This window comes from Ursus maritimus, unplaced genomic scaffold (genome assembly GCF_017311325.1).
Source record: "Ursus maritimus isolate PB19 unplaced genomic scaffold, ASM1731132v1 scaffold_2, whole genome shotgun sequence".
NCBI lineage: Eukaryota > Metazoa > Chordata > Mammalia > Carnivora > Ursidae > Ursus > Ursus maritimus.
The window spans coordinates 18,674,622-18,692,764 of record NW_024424452.1 but is presented as its reverse complement, the minus strand read 5'-3'; the positions used below and the strand labels follow the sequence as shown (position 1 = coordinate 18,692,764).

The following is an 18,143-nucleotide window of genomic DNA, read 5'->3' as shown; positions in this document are numbered from 1 at the left end:
TACTTAAGTTAGTATCTTGCAGAGATGTAAAGTTTTAAAATTCCTACATCTCATTTCATTAGAAATGGAAAATCTCTGTAAAGCAGCCAAGACTGAGTTTTGTTTTGTTTTTTTCCACCCTTTCTTTCTTATTCTCATACAATTCAGACTTCAAACAGCCATTCCCCACACTGCCTCAGGGCACCTAACCTGGAGCATCCCTGAAAGTCTGCCAATTACAGTAGTCCACTTATTAATTCCTTTACCGCTAGGGCTTCTCTAAGAAGCAGCCAGGTGCCTAAGGGGACTGAGAAGTTGCTCTCACAGCACGCTCTCTCTGGGTGCTGCCTGCGTGTTCAGTCCACGGGTGTGATCTCGCTGCTCCCAAGCTCTTAATAATGCAATGTCTGAACGCCTTTCCCATTTAAGGGGGAGGAAGAAAAGATTCTGTTTAAAACACACACACACACACACACACACACACACTGTCACTCAAACTCTCTCCAAACATGCTGTCACAGGGGCCCCGTCCCTCTCTCTGTTGATGCGATTTGAACGCTGTCACAGCACCAGCCAGATCCCCCGCCCCGCTTGGCTGCCTCGGCGACCTCCATTATTTATGACGGGGCATGAAATTGATTGTGGTTGAAAGATCCACACTGGAATCAAATGAACTCTTCAATTATTGCTGCACAAATAAATCTCTGTTTCCAGAGTTCCCCTAGGGAGCAGGCATCTAACCCCAGGTTCAAGGTAATAGATATTTCTGGATGGCAAAATACAGGTGACTCTATTGTAATGATTGTCAAGTGATAAGATTCCCAGGGTCGAGCGATTCTTTCTCTCCCTCTCGGGACCCCCTCCTTCTAATTCCAAAGGAAGCATATTCCAACAGTCTTCCCATTGTGTGTCTACATGGCCTTTCCCTGGCTGCTGGATGCATGACAGATCTTTCTATGCTGCAGGCTCTGGTCATTTCCAACCCTTTTCACAGGAAATATGCAGTGAGTGTTAATGGGGTTATAGAAAGATTAATGGAGCTTTCAGGGTGTTCGGGCTTGGCTGGTATTTCTTCCACGGAAAGCCATCAGCTCAGGAAAATTTAATGATGAGACTTAACCCATTAAGACAACAAAAAGACAACCTCCACCCATCTTGGGCTTAATCTTATTTTCCTTCCTGATAATGCAGAGCCTTCCTGGATAGGGAAGAGAAGCAGAGAGCCCAAAGACAGAAGGCTTACTGTGGCACGCCAAACATGGAGCTGGGTACCTTCACAAACATCAAGTATCAAAAACCGGTGATTGTGGGCTGCATTTGATCCACAGAGGCGTTCTGGCTGGTGTTTTTGGAAAAGAAGAATTGGTCAATTTCACACAGGAAATCTGGCTTTCCCGGAAATGACAGATCTGACTAGCCCACACTTGGATCTCCGGTGGCCCCATTGGGCAGGAACAGAGGGGTATCGCTCCCTGTAGGTGGCCAAGGGCAAACACCCTCGGATAAGCCTTAGTCCCTGCCTGGCCCCACTGTGAACATTTGAATGTGCAGTCCCTGACATTTTACTCATCACCTTGTCACCACGACCAACATCTCCCCTTCGTAGCTGTGACTACATGCTGTCCCAGCACAGAGAAGACAGAGGTGAGTCTATCTGTCTTGTGTAGAGACCTCATAACAGCTTCTGGCTTTATGGGACCAAGACAGACAATGTCTGAAGCCCAGCTAAAAAAATAACGTAAAATAATAATAATAATAATAATAATAATAATAATAATAATAATATAAATTAAATCCTTATTTTTTAAATTTCCATTGCAACATTTTATAATCCCCTCCCAATTTCGACTTCTCATAACACCCTCATGTTCCCCCATCTTATGGACCAGTTTGGGGCTGCTGGGAGAGGCCAGGAGAAGACTGGGAAGGAACTGGCTCTGTGAGACTTTGGGGACCTATGTGCCTGCTGTGGTCCCAGGAGACTAAGCAAGCTATCTGGGGAATGGAAAAACCAAGGCTGTCACTGACCTTCTCCCCTCAATTCAGGGGTTGGTCCTTGCCACTCACATCCCGAAATCTCACCACCTTCGGGTAGAATCTTGATGTTCCATGCTACATGGTGTCTCGTATCCATGGAGGAAATGGTAAAATCTCCAGCTGTGTCCAGGTGATCTTAAGGTCTTATGACCCAAAGTTTCACTTGCATCCCTCCTTGTGTTTATTACCAACAGAGTCAACTAATAACCGTGTCACATAAGACAACACGGTTTACTGTTGCCTTGATGTCATGCCATGCCTCTGTCCCAGGAGCAAAAACACGACGAAATCAGGTCAGCCTACATTTCAGAAGTAAATGCACCATGAAGCCATGTATCGGATCCTTGTGCATAATTTAAGTTGGCTAAGGTGAAGCAGACAGAGCTGAGGGTCACTCTGAGTCCTCAGGGCCCTTGAAGCGACCTTGCAGGGACAGTGGACAGAGAATGGCCCCTTTCCTACTTCTTGGTCTTGGTCACCTACATTTCCAGGAAGCCCTGGTTGAGCTCGTAGCTTCACGAGGCTATCTATGAACATGGTCCTTTCTCCATCTTCCCCTGCCTCTCTCACAGGACCTCAAAGACATTTTAAAAGGCCAGGAAGAGAAAAGTTGCCATATTCCATCTCTACATTGGGATACCCCAAAATCTCCAACTCAAGCCCAGAACTGCCCATGGGCATCACCGCAGACACCAAGAAGTTATCTGTCTCCAAACAATGACACGTACAACCCCAAGGGTACTGTGGAAAAACCGCCATGACAGAAGGCAATCAGTACGTTCTTTCCCTTGCTCCCCTATGGATTTGGCTGAAGTTTATTTAGTACAGTTGACCCCTGAACAACACGAGTTTGAACAGCACAGGTCCACTTATATGCAGATTTTTTCAACAAATATACCAACAGCACTGTAAATGTATTTTCTCTTCCTTAGAAGTTTTTCTTTTCTTTTTTCTTAAGATTTTTTATTTATTTATTTTAACAGAGAGAGAGACAGCCAACGAGAGAGGGAACACAAGCAGGGGGAGTGGGAGAGGAATAAGCAGGCTCATAGCAGAGGAGCCTGATATGGGGCTCGATCCCACAACGCCGGGATCACGCCCTGAGCCAAAGGCAGATGACTGAGCCACGCAGGCGCCCCTAGGAGTTTTTCTTAATAACCCTTTCTTCTAACTTACTTTATTGTAAGAATACGGTATAAAATATATATAACATACAAAATATGTGTTAATCAACTGTTTACGCTACTGGTAAAGTTTCTGGTCAATAGTAGGCTATTAGTACTTAAGTCTGGGGGGAGTCAGAAGTTGAAGTGTGGATTTTTAACTGTGCAGGGGGCTGGCACCCCTAACCCCCATGTTGTTCAAGGAGCAGCCGTGCATGCATCACGGGTTCATATTTTATGGCTTTCTCTTCCAAACCGAGAAGTTCCCACCCTCGTTCCCATCCTGCCAGCCACGAGTCTTCCCAAACGTGGATGGGCAACAAAGAGGGAAACCTTTCCATGGACTGTCCAACTTTTCTTATGCCTCATTCCAACTACTTATGAGGACATTAACCCCTGTTCAGAATGCTCTTAATTATATTTCTCAATGATTTTTTTCTGGAATTGGGTGATTTCTTCCATCATCTACTACACTTCAACAGACACTCACCAATTTCTCTCTGTAACATCCTCTAAGATAGATGCCTACACCACTAACAAGCTGTGTGACTGTGGGAAGTTACTCAACCTCTCTGTGCTTAATTACCTCCTGTGTAAAATGGGAATTAAAATAGTAACTGTATCAGGGTGGTTATGAGTATTAAATACATCACCAGAACAGTGCCTAGCACACCTATAGGCACTTACAAGTGTTTTTATCATCTAGCCCTGCAGAAGTTCCCAGTCAAGTGAAGAAGAGGTGAGATACAGGGAAACTGGGGCAGCCTGAGGAGGCACCCCCCAACCCAGTCTTGAGGGGAGAGTGGCAGATCTAGGAAGGGATCCCTATGGAAATGACACCCAAATCAAATCCTTAAAAGTGAATGGGCATTAGAGGAATAGAGCTGGGAAGGGCATTCCTGGCAGAGGGAAAGGCCTCTGCAAAAGCACAGAGACTGAAAGGGGTGTGGAGCTTGGGAGGGTTAATTTCCCCGTGTCACCTTGACTGAGCCCAGGGCGCCCAGGTCCAACACTACTTCTAAGTGTGTCTGTGGGGGTGTTCCTGGATGGGATTAGAATTTGAATCACTGTCGCAGTAAAGCAGATGGTGCACCCCAATGCAGGAGGGCAGCAGCCAATCCATGGAGTAAACAAAAGGCCGAGGAAGGAGGAATTCGTCCCTTTTTTCCTGCCTCACTGTTGAGCAGGGACATCTCATCTCATCTTCGCCTGCCCTGGGACTGGGATTTACACCATTGGTTCCCCCACTTCTCAGGCTTTCTGACTTGGACTAAATTATACTACTGGCTTTCCTGGGTTCCCAGCTTGCAGATGACACATCATGGGCCATCTCAGCCTCTATAAACACATGAGCCAATTCCTCCTATGAAATCTCCCTCTCCCACTCTTCCTCCAGACCGAAGATAGATAGATAGATAGATAGATAGATAGATACATAGATACATAGATAGATACATAGATAGATACATAGATAGATACATAGATACATAGATACATAGATAGATACATAGATAGATACATAGATACATAGATACATAGATAGATACATAGATACATAGATAGATACATAGATAGACACATAGATACATAGATAGATACATAGATACATAGATACATAGATAGATACATAGATAGATGATAGATGAATAAAGATAGACAAATGGATAGATAGATAGATGGATGGATAGATAGATAAATAGATGATAGATAGGAAAAAAATCCCATTGGTCTGTGTCCTCTAGAGAACCCTGACTAATACAGAGATCCGAACAAGGACTGCAACAACCTCCATTTTGACCTCCAACTTTCTAATTGATTAAGTTCTTTCCTGCTTATCTCTTGATTCCGGCAAAAAACCCTGCGCACAAAGCATCCGGTGATGGGAACCAAAACTACCCCCTCAAGCAATAAGGACCGCCCTGAGCCAGCAAGAACCCCCCACCGTGATTGACCCTAAGACAATAATAATTTGATCTTCACTGCCCACCTGCACTACTGACCCACCTTTGTCTCACATTTTCCTTCCATAAACCCGGAAGGACTTCCAGCACTTTGGAGACAGTCTTTGAGATGCTAGTCCCCCGTCTTCCCCTGTACTGGCCTCTTGGAAATAAATCCCTTTCTCATTTCCCCACGCGTCGGCTCTCTGCCTTTGGATTTTGCCAACGGCGAGTGGCCGGACCTGGTCTGTTTGGGACTCCCAGTGCCAGGTGCTCTTGCTCCCCTGCACCCTGTCTATAGACCAACTAGAACTATAAAGTGCAGCCTGGCAGAGCATAGCTCCTGAGGGGCGTGGGGAGAGAAGAGTCTGGAGATCCCGCAGGGGCCAGATGGTGAGGGCCTTGTGCGCCATGCTACACAGCTTGGCTCTGCTCCTGAGGGCAAGACGGGCTTTTGGAGGGATCTGAGCTGGTCTGTGACTTGCCCTAGTGTGAAGAGGCTGGGAGGAAGCATGCTGGAGGCAGGGAGGCCAGGCATCAAGCTGGACTGGCTCCCAGGTGGAGGTGACAAGGACTGAGTAAATACAGAGATGGAGCCGCTGATTTGCTTTCAGTCCTTAGCAGCATATCTACGGTTCCGGAAGTTTGGAATCTCGAGAAAACAATTCCCTTGCAATTCCTCTCTCGTGGTTCAGAAACCCCCTGGGGAAGGGGCTGAGGTTGAAACGCTGAAAAGCAGAGGTTCGGAATCCCCGCCGATGACTATACCTATATTGGTGTCGGCTTTACAGATGGGGAAACTGAGGCACGGGCCAACAAGGTGACTTGCCGGAGCTCACACAGTTGGGGGAGTGAGGGACTCAGAGGAGAAATGCCTGGTTATCAGTTACTGCTCAAGAGTGGACATTGAATGAAGGGGGTTCCGCTGTCTGCAAGCCTCAGGGAAGCCTTGCCACCATCCCGAGAGGACTTAACAGTGTTTCTCTACCACGGATGGAAAGTACGGGGAATTGTAGCGTGGAGAAACAAGTCATCTTCTAATATTCAGGCTCACAGCCAATGTCCATCATCCAGCGTCCAGTATGTGTCAGTCAGAATGCCACTGGCTTTACACCTGTGAACTCTCCTAATCCTCCCCAAAACCCTCAGGAAAGAAAACCAAGGACAGAGAGGATAGACAGGTTGCTACTCCGAAGGTCCACGGCCAGTGCCGAGGGTGGGACATGAACCCAGGCCGCCAGGCCCCGGATTCCTCTTGGCTCTGCTGGTTGACTTTCATGTGGTGGTGGAAGCCAGCAGGGAGTGAGGGCTGACCCACTCTCCTGCTCAGGGTTTTCCATTCGTGCACACTTGGTACATCATTACCAACTTCCCCGGCATGTTTTTGGGCAACCAGCCCCAAGGGGTGGGCTTGGGGTCCCAGGCGCCTCCCTGGAAGAGCCTGAAAAGTATTCAGAGTTCAAATCAGGGAGCTGGAGATGCCAGCCCAGTTAGGAAATGCCTGCCTGGCATATAGACTAAGACGAAAGTGAAAGGTAATGTATCCTAAGTTTCAAATATGGAACCTGACAGCCAGACGGTGATAGGCTTGGCACTGGACCCCCAGGCCCAGGCACCCTGCTTATTCTACAAGCCCATTTCATTCATTCACCTGCGTGAGTCCAAGCCCTAGTTAGTTTGTCACAACAGCGTGCCAGTTATCACGCTGTTAACCAATATTTCTGGTTTTCTCCTTCAAAGCACTAAGTGCAGTGAACTTGCCCAACTCCTTCAACTTCAGTGGAGCCATGTGATTTGTCCAATGGAACATGAACAGAAGTGACTCCCGACTTCTGGGCAGAAGGGTTTAAGATCCAGGGTGAAATCATCGCATTTCCTCCCCCTTCTCTGGTGAGTGGCCACAGTCCGCATTGTTGTGGAAAGAGCTCCATCAATCAGCCTGGATGCCAGAGTGAGCATGACATGGGGCCCGGTCCCAATTTGACCCCCAATGCCCTAATGGAGCAAGAAATCAACCCTTGTCATCGTAAACCACCTCGTAAGGGTTCAAGCTGGTCTGTGACCACAGCCCAGCCCAGCCTGTCCTGATGGACGCAGGCGGGATGCGGACAGGCGTACAAGATGGCCCTGCCCTCGAGGTAATCACAGTCCACTGGATGGGAAAATGAGTATACAAGTAACAGTCACCCCAGTCAGACTTCAAAGGATCCATCTCAATCACGGCACACTCCTACACCAAAGAGCTCGCTCCCTCACGTGACACACACAGCCATGGGGAGCTGGCCGGAGGGGACGTGGAGATGTGAGTGTAGTTCTCTGGTGAGAAGAACGGGTTCTCCTCCAAACGCAGTTTCCTGAAAGGCCCATCACAAGGATGTGTGGCCCATCTGGAAAATTCATTATTCTCTAGCCGAGTGATATGGCCCTATTTATCCTGGAGTCAAGAATCGCCCTGTGGGCAGCTGTGTAAACTCCAAGGGAAATGGGATATCGATTTGCAATCTCTTAGATACACACACACACACACACACACACACACACACACACACACACACAGCCTCCTTCAAAGCACTAGCTTCTAACCACTTTGTCACCAGCACTTTCTTATTCTTTTATTCTTTTTCTTCTTTGGAGCCAAATTTGGAAAGAGAGTTTCTCCAAGCCAACGGGTATATAGGAAGTAATAGTTTCTTCCTTCCAGCTAGATTTTTTGAACGTCATCCCAGAGTTAACCCACAGTCCTTATTCACTGAGTTGTCTCTGTGGTACTTCAGATGCTTTATAAGCACTCCTGGGTTCCAGCCCCAGAGATTCTGACTGGCTATGTCCGAGCTGGTGCCTGGGACTCTGCATTTTGGCAGAACCCCAGAGGTCACTCTGGTGCTGGTAGTGGGTGGACCAGATGGAAGAAATGCTGGCTTTAATGCTGCCACAGAAAGGCATTGCCCATTCCTGACTCTATGGCTGCCGATGGCCTGAAGACGTCCACTGGCTCCCCTCAGCCCCACTGGCAAAACTCCGCCCAGATCCCCATCAACTCTCTGTAGGGCCACCAGGTAGGCTCCTAAGTGGTCTCCCTGTCTCTAGCTCCCCATCCCCAGTCCATCTCCCAACCACAGCCCCACATCCAACATGGCGCCCAGCCACCAAGCCTCCCCGGGAGCCGGGTTGCCTACCACAAGCCCTTACTGCGCTCTTATGCGAGGCAGGCATAATGCTGAGCACTTCACATCTGATGTCCTGTCTAGTCTCCACAAATCCCCAAGACATAAGGGCTACTTTTAGTCTCACTCATGGGAAAGGAAACTAAGAAGCAGGTAGTCTCAATAACAGACCTTCCCTTCCATTTACAAGAGGAGGCCTTGAGCCCCAAATCCATACCTCTTCTCTTTCCATCCTGGCTCCATCCTGACTCCAACCCATACTTGAAGGGGCTTCATCATGCATGTGTGTGGACACCCCAGCTTGCACGTCAAAGCTTCATCTGTGTCTCCCCAAAACCGCAGCTCCTTGGCCACTGCTTGGCAGTGAGAATGTGCACACCAGCCACACGGTGCCTCTTCAGGGTGTGCTCTTGGCAAAGGGGTTCATGCAGGCTCTTAGTAGGTTAGAGGATGCTCGGACAGGAGTCACAGGGGACATGGGCTAGAATGAGGCAGCTTGGGTTCTGGGCAGGCACATCCCCTGGACCCCACTGACTCCTCACCCTGTGCAGAGGGCACAGCCAGAGGAGGGCCACAGCAGGCCCCCCACGATCCTCTCTGCCAGGTCTAAGGGCACTGCTAAGAAGGCGCCACAATGGCAGGGTGACAATGGGAGCCCAGCCTAACTCCAAGGCCCACGACCTCAATTAACATTTCACCTCCTCCCTCCACGTTCAATCTGCTCAATATGGAGTTTGCAATTTCGTCTGGGCTGCCCGGGGCAGCTTCCTGCCTGGACCGTGCCTCCTCCACAGACAGAACCTCCTTCTCTGTGTCAGACCCAAGCTATGACTTGCCGATTCTGAGACATGCCGTGCTCTGTCCTCTCCCTCTGGCTTTGTGAGCTCTAGTTCATATCTTTGAAATGTCTTCTCTTTGTTTTTCCCCCAGACCACTTCTATTTACTTAAAGCTCAGATCAAATGTCCTCTGTAAAGCCCTCTCCAGTTCTTCCCCAGCCACCCTGGGGCAGGATTTTAATCCCTCTGTTATGGCCACCATCATGCAAAACACACATCACACTCTTGATGAACCTGAGCCCTTCCGTAACTTCAGAAGCTTCCATAACTACAGAAGCCGACACAGAGTCCAGAACGTTCAGTGCGGAGTAAATGTTTCTTACAAGAATCCTGCTAACGCTGGTGACAAATCACTCTTTGCTGCTTCCAAAACCCAAAGAGCTAAAAACCTACCTCGTGTGGAGAACTCAAAGTGTGTATATCCTAAGCAGAAAAAGATGCTCATCATTAGGGAAAAAAAAAAAAAAAAAGATAAAGTACATTTATTTGCTGTGAGAAAAATGTTAAATGAAAACAGCATATTATAGAGCAAAAGAGAATGTTCACATTTAAAATGGTACACCTAAAATATGTATTAAATATAGGTGTACTCATAGGAAAATACGTGACAGCAAACGTGCCAAAACGTTGTCGTTCCCCTCAGCATGCAGGGCCAGGAGATTCATCAATGTCTTGCTTTAATGAACGGTTACATTGTTTTATGTTAAGACTATTTATTTTATGTTTTAAAAATAAAGGTTTACTCTTGGGGCACCTGGGTAGCTCAGCCAGTTAAGCATCTGCCTTCAGACCAGGTCATGATCTCCAGGTCCTTGGATCAAGCCCTGCACCTGGCTTCCTGCTCAGCAGGGAGTCTGCTTCTCTCTCTCTCTCTCTCTCTCTCTCTCTGCCTCTCCCCACTGCTCGTTTTCTCTCTCTCTCAAATAAATAAATAAAATCTTTTAAAATAAAAATAAAAATAAAAGTATATTCTTAAAAGCGAGTGGCACAGAGCTGGAAACCTCCTGGGAGTGCCAGCTTTGTTGGAAGGTGTAGGGTGCCTCCCCGGGTCAGTGCTTCGAAGATGCCACTCCTCACCTGTAGGCAGCAACCCCGAGCACCAGCAGGTGAATGGATAAAGAAAATGAGCTATCTCTATACAATGGAATATTATCCGGCCGTAAAAAAAGAATGAAATCTTGCCACTGGTAACAACATGGACGGACTTTGAGGGCATTATACTAAGTGAGGTAAGTCAGACGGAGAAAGACGACGACTGTATGATCTTGCCTGTATGTGGAATGTCTAAAAAATAAAAAAGCTCATAGGTAGAGAGAACAGACTGATAGACTGATGGCTGCCAGAGGCAGGGGGTGAGCAAAACGGGTGATGGGCATCAAAAGGCACAAATGCTCAGTTATAAGATAAGTAAGTCCTGGAATGTAACGTACAGCTTGGTGGCGATCATTAATCATACTGGACTGCATATTTGAAAGTCGAGAAGAGAGTAGGACTTAAATGTTCTCATCACAAGGGGCAACTGGGTGGCTAAGGTTAAGCTTCTGACTCTGGATTTTGGCTCAGGTCATGATCTCAGGGTCATGAGATTGGGCCCCACATGGGCTCAGCATGGCGTCGGCTTGGGATTCTCTCTCCCTCTGCCCGCCCCCCCCCCATTATCACTTGCTCTCTCTAAAAAAAAAAAAGGTTCTCATCATGGGAAAAGTTTTTCTGTAACTATGTGTGGTGGTGGATGTTGACTAGATTAATGGTGGTGACCAGTTTGCGGCGTACACAAGTATCGAATCATTACGTTGGACACCTGAAGCCAATACAGTGGGCATCAACTCTATCTCAGCAAAGAAGTATATATGCCCTCATCATTGCTGTTTTATTCTCCAACTGCAATCTCACCAATGTAGGGTAGAATGAGACCATGTCTCCTCTAGTGCTTTTAAGGCAAGTATGAGTCACAGTCATATTCTTATGAGCACAATGACATCATCATTATTGGCTGATATTGACTTTGTGCTCCACAGCAAAATCTTAAATCCTGTTACCCGTGAATTGTTCTTCTCCAACCCTCTCACAACCACCAGGAGATTCAGGAATGTGTTGAACCTAAACGTTCGCCCTTGTGTGCACACTCGTCAGATCTCATCGGGACATCTGTAGTGTGGTTTTCCATTTTGAAACCCCGGCTGACCCACCAGGCAGCAGAAGCAATCGATGTACACTTTGGGGATTAGGCTAGGGAACTTGATCCTCTCCTCACCCAGAAAAGCCACACTGATCATTTCTTTCTTTCATTAGCAATCTGTATTTGGCCAAGCACTTACCGTGGCCCCGTCTGGGTGAGGGACTTACAAACGGCTGGGAATCTCTGATTATATTTCAAAGCCAGAGTAAGTGCAACATGGCTGCTTTCACTGGTCAGTCACTGTTCACTGCCTTCCCCAGGGCCCAGCTGTCCATGATCCCTTTTCCCACTGCCACCACAGACAGCCGATTTCTGGCCCTCCAGCCAATGCTACTTAAAGAAATCCACATTTGACCCCCCCAAAATGTTTAAGGTTCAAAATCTCTGACATTGACCGTATGATGAGAGACCATAACTATCAGGAGCATGAGCTTTGGGGCAAATGCTGGATTTGACTCCTGGCTCTTGTACCTGTCCAGCTGTGTGACCCTTGGCTTCCTACTAACCTGAGCCTTCACACCCACATCCGCAGAGAAGAACTAGTAATACTATGCCAGAGGGTGGGTGAGAGGTCGAGAGGTGGTTGACGATATAAAATACGTCAGACACCTGTCTCAGGCTGAGTTCCCCAGACCTAGAGCCTGAGATGGGGAGAGAGGAGGGCAGAATGGAACAAGGGCAGAAAGAAGAGCAAGCTTATGGTCTCAACCTACGACTGCCTTCAGCCCGATCCCACGGGGAGCTCCGGAGCACACAGTGAACCGCAGAGCTAGTCCCAGGTGGAGATAAGGAGGCCAGCCTGGGTCGGTCAGTCCCGGGCTGCTGGCAAGGGTAGGTGGGATGCTCTTTCTCAGCCAGAAAAGGTGGCTTCCATTCAGCCAAGGGAGGCGACGCCTACTTGGCCAGGTGGGGTGGCTCCCGTTCAGCCCAGGTGGCAGCTGCGAGCTGTCAGCAGCCAGCGCCCACAGCGGCTGGAGGGGTTTGTACAGACCGTGCAAGGTTCCTGGCGAGGCACCAAGATCACCCACTACAAAACAGAGCCCGGCAAGTGTGAGTGTTCGTTTGACGGTGGTTACTGTTATTATTTTAAATTGTCCTCACAATTTCAGCCTGAGCCCGTTTCATGTCCTGTAGCAAAAACTGTGACACATCTTAGGCATCTGTTTTTGGCCCCAAGACCTGAAGCGGTAAAGCCCCGGTCCACAGTGATCTCGTAATGACAGGAAGAAATTTTCCCTCCTCTGATGTGAAACCGAATGCCCTGAATTGCCCAACATCAGAAACCTCAGAAAACCCTAACAGGGTGTTTTGACATATATGGTTCAGGCTTCAGACAACCGCTTCCCAGTGGAAATACTGACTGTGTAAAGAAGAAGGGAAGGTTTAGGAAGTCGAGATGACAGGACGGATCAATTTGAGAAGCTTAATGTGTAAAGCTGCTATGCAGAGCAATTATACTGAAATGACAGTTTCTCCAAGCAAATTTTCTTGGCCCTTCTGGGGCTGCAGGAAACTGAGGTGTTTTCCCCGAGTCACTAGGAAAATAGCCTGGTGTCATCTGCGCCCATCACCTCTGGGGTCCAGACCGCAGCCAAGCAAACAGCTGCAGGGCTGAGCTGCAGGGTGGCAACAAGAGGACGCCTGAGCTTTCTGTCTTGCATCCGCACATCTAGGCCACCTTGGGGCTGATGACCCCGCGCATAAGCCCTGATTAGGACCCTCCCATGAATTCCAACCTCAGATGTCCAAGAGTCTACTTAACGTCTCCACTTGGACATCCAACAGGCGTCTCAAAGTCAACACGACCAAGCGGACCTCCTGATGTCCCCTCTCTTTCATCCTCCCCATCTCTATATGGGGCAACTCAGTTTTCTCAATTGCTCCGGTCCAGAACAGCATCCCCCTCTCTCTCATTCTCTTGCACAGCACATACCTAACTGGTCAACAAGTTCTGCTTCTCGACCTTCAAAATCTACCCAGAGTCCGACCACATCTTGCTGTCACCCGAGCTGGCATCCTGCCTCACCGGGATTCTGCAACAGACCCCCTCCCCTGCGGGTCTCCCCATAACTGCCCCTGCCCCTCCTGAGTCTGTTCTCAGGCATGCTGTTAAACTCAGTAGGATCAGGCGACACCCCAGCCCAAAGACCTTCGATGGCTCCCCATTTCACTCAGAGTAAGAGCTGCATTCCCGACGTGTCCCCCGGGACCCTGCATGCTCTTGCCCCCTCTCTCCCCCTCCAATCTTCTGTTCTACTACTCTTCGCCTTGCGCTCTCCGTTCCAAATACACCAGACTCCATGCTCTTGTTGACCAGGCCAGCCCTGCGCTAGCCTCGGACCCCTGTCCTTGCTGTCCCCTCTGCGAGGCGTGCTCTTTCTCAGACACTGGTGTGGCTGGCTGCCTTGGGCCTTCCTGTAAAGGCCACCTTCTCCAGGAGGCGTTCCCTGCCACCTCATTTAAAGTGCACCCCCACCCTCGCCCCCCGCTTCCAATCTGCCTCTTCTGCTTTACCTATTCTGCAAATAAATGTCGTCACCTCGAATATTTTCTACTTCACCTACTTACTGTTTTCTGCCTTTCCTGCTAGACCACCAGCTCTGGGAAGGCCTGTCCCTGGGTCTGTTTTAATTCACTGCTGTGTCCTCAGCAGCGTCCAGTAAGTAGTCAACACTGGATAAATATTTCCTAAATAAATGGAGGAATAAACTCCCTTAAACATTTTTGGTAAATTGATTCCCTTTTTAGCATGCATAAATTCATTTGTAAAGGAAATGTATATCTAGACCGTAAATGAACCTGCGTCAACAGTCGTAGAGAGAAGTTATCCAGCAAAAGAAATTCAGTGCAAAGACAATGCTGATATTAAATCTAGCTAGATATTATAAATGGCCCAAGTCTCTAAGCCTGAGGTGTAATCTCTTTTCTAAAGAGGGAGATCAGCAAGTGTTTAAAGACGTGCTAGCCCCAAACTCCGACTGTTTTTTAACTAATCAGAAGAGTCAATAAAGAATTGAAAGATAAATAGCTTTCTAACTCTTTGATTCACTGTTAACTGATGTTGGGTCTGTGTATCATCTCCTCCACCACCCATAAATACTGAGCATCCCACACTTCTGGAAGCAATGAAATGGATATTAATGACCTTCAATTTCCCAAGCATCCATTCCTCCCACAATTTCCCCCATCTCTATATAGGACAACTCAATTTTCTCAATCGCTTGGGTCAAAAACAACATCATCGTCTCCCTTACTCTCTTACCTAATGCATAGCCAATCTATCAGCAAATCCCATTTGCCCTACCTTCAAAATATACCCAGACGCGGACCACATATCACCGCGTGCCATATCCTTTTCCACGTTGATTGGTGGGGAGGTTCTGAGGCTGGCTGAAGATGTGCACAGTATGGTTGAGAGATAGAGCGTGTGTGCAACTCACGTGCATGTAACAGAGAGTTGAAAGTCACAGACTCCACAAGGCATGCTAGATTGTGTGCCACTGGGCCCTGTGGTTCATTAGGGTAATGGACATTCCTCATGAGAAGAATGGGCTTCCTTGCCCATTGCTGTCAGGGGCTTGCCGTGTGATTTGCTTTGTCCAATAAGATGTGAGTGGAAGCAACAGCTTGTGAATTCAGAGTCAGGGCCTGCAGAAACATCGCACATTTCAGCTCGCCCTCTGGGAGTGGCCAACCTCTTTCTGGGGAAGACTGTGTCTCAGCAATGGCCATCACAGCCTGAAACGCGTGGGGCACAGCTGCCCCACCTACCTGCAGATACACCGGCAAGAAACAAGTGCTTATTTTTATATGTTGCCGAGTTTCGGGGCTGTTTGTTATGCAGCGTTGTTGTGGTGAGAGCCGATTAAGATAGAAACTGACAGGAAGGAGAGGTGACTTTGACTGGAAATCAATCAGGGACACTTCCCAGTCGGGGTGGTGTTGCAGGTGGATTTCATACCACACTTAGTGCTCACAGCAGTCTCGCTGGGTTGCAAACCAGAAGGGTCTGAGAAGAAGTACCCCAGAGAAGCCTATGCCAGGGATCTGAAAACATCTGCAGACCACTATACCCTCACAGCCCCGTAGAGGATAAGGGAAAAGAAGGAAGGAAGAAGAAGAGAAGACAGATGACGGTTTTCTCCTAAGTATTTGGTTGTTGGTATTTGCTCTTAGGTGATTTGTTCCTTTGTGTGTTTGGGGGGAAACTTCCTCTTCTTCTTCTGCCTGCCCCTCAAGTGTTAGGATGTTGTCTTCTGTCCTCATGCTCCCCGTTCTTCCCAGGAAATCTGCTGCTGCCCTGATCAGAGCCAGTGCCATGAGAACCTGTCCCGCTCTGGGTCCCACCCCGAAGAACTCGCACGCACGGTGTTGAGAGGTGTCATTGAGAAAGCAGGAGTGACGGTGTGGAGGGTGAGGAGGAGAGCTGAGTGAAGGGTCCACTGAGGGCAGGAGACTACTGTGGGCAGCTGGTGTTGGGTCCCTCCAGGAACCCTCTGAGGTCCCTGTAGAATGCCCCTGGGAACTGTCCCACCAGACAATGGGAAGAGGTGACCCGCCACCTCTTATTCCTCTTTGGTTGAGGGTCTCCCCAACGATGGTAACCTCCCTCCACCACTTCCCAGTGGCACCTGCCCTGAGCTGAGGGGCCTCCAAAAGCAAAGAGACATAGCAGCACAAGCTTGAGCAAGGACACTGGCCACGGGCATGGAATGTGTCCCCCTCTGAGTGCGTAAATCAGATGTGCAGGCGACGTGCCTCAGTACCTCCCATGCAGCGGCTGCAACTAAGGGCGGCAGACCTCTCTCCTGAGTAACACACACACCTCAGATTCAACAGGTTCCAACCTATGTCCTCGTCCCCTCCCCCCACTCCTACGCTTTCCCCCAAGTTCCTAAGCTCAGACAATGAATGGCCAACCATCCACTACACTTTGGAAACTTCAAAGGTATCACCCATCTTTCCCTCTCCCTCACCTGTCAGGTCAAAGTAGGGATCTGAATCAAAGCCAGGTTTTTCCCTAGCCACCCTCTCTCCATTCTGCAAGTCCCTGTCCACCAACACCCTGCTCAGTTTTCTCATAGCATGATCCCTCTCTGAGATGCACTCGCTTATGACCGTTGACATGTTAGTGGTCTGCTGTCCGCACCTGGAATGTACGTACAGAAAGTTGAACCTTGTCTTTCTGGTTCACGCCTGCATCTCCAGTGCCTCAAATGATACCTAGCACATGGCTGGTGCTCAGTGAGTGTGTGTTACGTGAACAGGTGGCCCATGGGGAGAGGGTCCCACAGGGCTCACCGGGTGGTCACCAAGGCAAAGGTTCATCAGAAACCTCCCGTTCACCGTCCCTGGGTCTGCCCCTTTCTGGCTGGTCCCGCATAAGATAAGGCACATGTGTGGTATGAGGTCTGCATCAACCCCCAGGACAGGGAAGAAGGCCGCCGAGAAAAGAACTAAAGAATTCCGTGCAGAACATCCAAGTTGAAAAAGTCTGTTCTGACCACTGAGGGTCAATACATTACTTGTTTTTTGACCACTGAGGGTCAATACATTACTTGTTTTTTTTTTCTTTTCAACTGTACAATTTCGCATCTCAGTGAACTTGCAGGGGGGTGTCCGAGCAGTCAGCAACAGTGACTCCCAGCCTTGCCCCATCTCCCACGCACTCTCCCCTCCGCACCAGAGTCGCGCCTCCCCGCCTCGCCCACCAGCTCCTCAAGGACACTCACCATCAATACTGGACCCGAGGGACCATTTCTCTTGCTAGTGCAGCCGGGATTTCCTCCCTGAGAGGAGAACATAAAGATTAACTAGGTGAGGAAATTTTTCCCTTGGCTCTGAAGCTGGGGACATTTGTCTCATACAGCACATATTCTCCAAGAGACAGGCTAAATTAAAATACTAATGGACTGCTGTATTTAAAATATATTTACCAATGATTAACAGCTCGGTGGGTGATATATGTTTCAATAATTTCTTATTACAACGTGGGAAAACCTCAATAAATATTCTCAGAGTAATTAGCGGGTGTTTATTTAACATTCAGCTGTGTTTTCCTGCACACCCAGGAGGGTGTCATTGTGCCAGCCAGGCCCCTCCTGTGTACATACAGGGACCGGCCCACACGAGACCCCAGCCTTGACGGAAGAGAGGGCCCTGTGTACAGACAGGGACCCGGCCCACACGAGACACCAGCCTTGACCGAAGGAGGAACCAGTCCTCCTTCAGATACATCTGGTTTTGGCCACAGTACTGCTGAGTAGGTTTGAGAAGATTATGCGTTGTTCGCATTAAAAACAAAGAGTGCCTATAAAAGTTTTGACTTGCCGCTTCTCTGACAGTTCTGAAACTCTGGATACAACAAGCTTCCCTCCAGAGCCACTGTCAGTGGGGCCTGAGCAGACAATCCTCTCCAAGCTGACATCCACTGACCCGTATTTTTCACTTAAAGATCGGCCCAGGTCCCCTAGATGTTTAAGTCTGCAACTCTGGCATGCTCTGACCAGTCTTTCATGGGGCCGCCCCAAGGGTGATGTCCCAATTCAGCACTAATGCTGCCAGCAGAGACACTGGCAAAGGAATGGGGGGGGGGGATGCCTCAGAGCAGGGAGACCATGGCTCAGACTTCTGGGATGTGGGCGAGCTAGACCCAGCCACCCAAGGCCTCCCTTCTCTCCCCAGCCTCTCTTCCCCTGACCCCCAAATCAAGAAGTGTAGAGGGCACTGGGTGGTGTGCGGTGAAGACTCAAAGCCAAGAGGGTCTGGATCAAAACCCACCACCGCTAATCACCACACCTCCATGGTCTACGGAAGATGTGGTGAGGACAGCTAGGTGCCTCC

At 48.8% G+C, this 18,143-nt stretch overlaps 1 long non-coding RNA gene across 1 annotated transcript in view; it reads right to left on the bottom strand.

The window, feature by feature from the left end:
* LOC103657806 overlaps positions 1 to 17,715 on the bottom strand; it is a 183,355-nt gene extending 165,640 nt beyond the window's left edge. The window contains exon 1 of the long non-coding RNA XR_005836024.1: positions 17,033 to 17,715. This is a non-coding gene — a long non-coding RNA (uncharacterized LOC103657806). The remainder of the gene's footprint in view (positions 1 to 17,032) is intronic.
* Positions 17,716 to 18,143: the final 428 nt, after the last annotated feature.